Consider the following 3,331-nt stretch of genomic DNA (forward strand, 5'->3'; position numbering starts at 1 on the left):
GCCCAGCAGCAGATAAGCGGAGACAAAGCTGTGCTACATCATACACAACGGAATACTACTCACCCACACACCCAGAAAGGAAATCTTTCCTTTTGGAACAGCACGGATGGAGCTGGTGAGTATTATGCTCAGTGATGGGAAGTAAGCCAGTCATAGAAATACAAAAGTTCCTTATGGCTTCACTTATATGTGGAATCTAATGAACAAATTAAACTATATCAAAGTAGAAACAGGATCATCGATATAGAGAACAGACTGACAGTTGTCAGAGGAGAGGGAGGTTGGGGGACTAGGTGAAAAAGGCGAAGGTGTTAAGCAAAGAAAAGAATTCAAAGACACAGACAGCAGTTTGGTGATTCTGTGTGTAGAAGAGGGTTTAGAAAGGATAAATTGTGGTGGAAGGAGACCTGACTTGGGGGGAGGGGCAAGGGCAGTGAGACACACAGTTCAACATACAGATGATGTATATTATAGACCTGTTTACCTGAGAGCTATATAATGTCGTTACCAATCTCTCCGCAATAAATTCAATTTAGAAAAATAGCACATTGTGACACATGCTACAACCTGGATGCACCCTGAAGACATGACTCAGTGAAAGAAGCCAGTCACAGAGACAAATACTGTGTGACCCCGTTCACATGAGGTCCCTGGACCCGTCAGTCACAGAGACAGGTAAGATGGAGGGTACCAGAGGTGGGATGGATGCAGTGTTGTTGTTTAGTGGGGCCAGAGCTGCAGTTGGAGAAGATGAGAACAGTGATGGAGATGATTGTGGTTACAGCAGCACCACAATATGAATGTACTTAACACCACTGAACTGCGCATTGAAAAACAGTTAAGCTGTTAAATTTCATTGTGTATATTTTTCTGTGATAAAAATATACCAACAAAAACAAGAATAGAAGGCACTTTCCTTGGTGTTGAGAATCAGGTAGAGAGCTGTTCCCTATCTGGACCGCATGGCGAATGCACGTGATCAAACAGCACAGGACTCAATACTCACAGGAGAAAATGTGCACAAAGGGAATCAAGAAGCTTGTCCTTACTGGATGGTTGGGTCAAAGCCAATAACCTGGTTGTGAGCTTTTTATAAGATATTATTGAGGAAAACCGGGTTAGATTAGCTGGGCCACATCTGCATTATCTCTTACAAATAATGTGAATCCACAATTACATTTTTTTTTAAAAGGTTAAAGGATAAAAGGGGTGACCAAGATTTGGTTTTCTTGTCTCAGAGATTCGGGCCCAGCAAGTCCAGTTGGGGTCCGAGCTGAGTATAAAGAATTGCTGAGGGGAACTGGGAGTCAGTGGGGTTGTGAGTCAACCACCAGACCAGTGACTTCCACAGCTACATTCTCATCCCATCACAGGCTTTCCTCAGCCTTTAATAAGCTGCTGTGTCTCAGCCACTTCTTATGCGATCACTAGTGAGAACAGCTCCTTCACTGTACCACATGGTTTCTTAAAGGAGCTCCCAAACCTTTTAACCGTCTCACAAACACAACATGGGCAGCACAGTCCTCCCTCAGTGACCCTCTGCTTCATTAAGCACATCCCCCAAGTGACAAGGATGGGCGTGTTGTGCCATTCCAGGAACGCTGGGCCAGGGTTCTGTCCACAGAGCAGATTCATTTCTTGGTTTCTTGGTTGGGTCTTAGGCTCAGTGCCCAGGAGAGACGCTACCCAAGGACAAGGATGAAGGAAGGCAGTGTTGTCATTGGAAGAACGTGCTTTGTAATCACCTACAGATCGCAACTGCAGACACGACACTTATGCTCTGTTAAAGGTCAGAGAAAAAACAATTTTTCTGTGCGTACTCGGCAGCATGGTGCTCAAATTAAGGCAATAATAATAATACCTTGTCTTCATATGCTCTCTCCTTCCAGAGATGGCTCCAATTTATCTGTCAACTTTACTGGAAGACGAAAAAAAGTAATGATGGTGAGTGAAATCAACACATCCCCATTTTTAGGGGGTTAACCAAAGATGAGAGACAGAGCATCGCTCATCAAAGGTCTGACCCTTTACACTGTGGTCCAGTCAGTGAGGGTCTAATTGTTCGTCAAAGACTGAGACATTAGGGCAATAATGTGGGCTGTCATGAAGGATATTTCAGTGTCTGAACCCAGTAAAATCTTGCTCCCTGTGTACCGTGACGTGGGCCAGGGAGCCACCAAAGCTTGTCCTCTCCACACAGTGACTCAGGCTCCAGCCTCCTCTGGCCTGTGGATTCAGCTGGCAATGAGCACAGACCACAGGGTAGAGGTCGGACAGAGGAGTGCTGTCAGGAAGCCCTGGGAACAGCCACTCATGGCTGTCCTTGCCTCTGGCCAGCCCTGACTCCCATGGTGAGTCAGAAACGCAGACCACAAACACCTTGCAACTTGGCACATAGGACAGCACACTCACCCTCTTGTTTCTGTACCTGAGCAGCCAGACAATGCAGTCACCTCCTTCAGGAAGAACATCCAGAGAGAACAATAAAATAAAAGTACCTCATGCCAATGCACATAGCACTTCAAAGTACTTAGAGAAAAGAAACCCCTCCCCATGTATTTCTACTTGCTGTCTAGACCCATTGTCTTCCATTTCTTCTTCTCAAAGGAGTAGAACACATCATTTTGGAGCCACCGACATGGAGCAGGTCAATGGCCAGCTGTCCACCCGATGATGACAATACGGTTTCAGGACAGAAGAGTAACTCGGACTCCAGAGAGAAATAGCAGTGGGGAGACGGGGATAGAAGTGAGAACCTGGCAAGTGACCAGAGCGGTGGTGAGCTGATTCGTCTGGAAGGCAGTGAGTCTTAGCACTGCTCTGTGAGCAGGACATGAATGACTCAGAGGGGACTGGGCCAGGGGCCTGTGGAAGCCACAGTGGGGGCTGCCCTGGACCCTTCCCTCTTCTCTCCTGGCCTGGCTCTAAAGCCATGGCCTGGGCATTAGCCTCTCAAATACTGAGAAGTAAACCATCTCTGGTTAGGACATGGGAAAATGGGGCTCTAGACTCTAAAATATTAGGGGGATTCCTGCTATTTTTTTTTTTTCTTTTTCTTTCCAGTTTTCCCTGGCAACCATCCTGTTATATGAAGCTTCAACACAGCTCATGGGGGGATAGGAGTCTAAGTTCTGAGAGCTCCTAGCAGAAGGACCAGGAAGGTGGCTGAGAATCAGAGGGAGAGGAGCTGTGGGTGAGCAGGGTCTGCACAGAGCACACCCCAGAGGCCTGCACAGACTCTGCGTGTGCTGGTGCTGAGGTCACCCCCAGAGCTGCTGACACAGAAGTGAGGTCTGAACTTCATATGCTCCGCAGCCTGACACAGTGCGCT

General features: G+C 47.1%; 2 long non-coding RNA genes across 2 annotated transcripts; both read left to right on the forward strand.

The window, feature by feature from the left end:
* On the forward strand, nucleotides 1–615 carry LOC123653037. Its single transcript, XR_006742676.1, has 2 exons — nucleotides 1–115; nucleotides 537–615. It is a non-coding gene; the product is annotated as an uncharacterized LOC123653037 (long non-coding RNA).
* A 1,011-nt stretch (nucleotides 616–1,626) lies between these two features.
* Nucleotides 1,627–2,964, forward strand: LOC123653036. Its single transcript, XR_006742675.1, has 3 exons — nucleotides 1,627–1,789; nucleotides 1,890–2,017; nucleotides 2,608–2,964. It is a non-coding gene; the product is annotated as an uncharacterized LOC123653036 (long non-coding RNA).
* Nucleotides 2,965–3,331: the final 367 nt, after the last annotated feature.

This window comes from Pipistrellus kuhlii, unplaced genomic scaffold (assembly GCF_014108245.1).
Source record: "Pipistrellus kuhlii isolate mPipKuh1 unplaced genomic scaffold, mPipKuh1.p scaffold_m20_p_27, whole genome shotgun sequence".
Classification (NCBI taxonomy): domain Eukaryota; kingdom Metazoa; phylum Chordata; class Mammalia; order Chiroptera; family Vespertilionidae; genus Pipistrellus; species Pipistrellus kuhlii.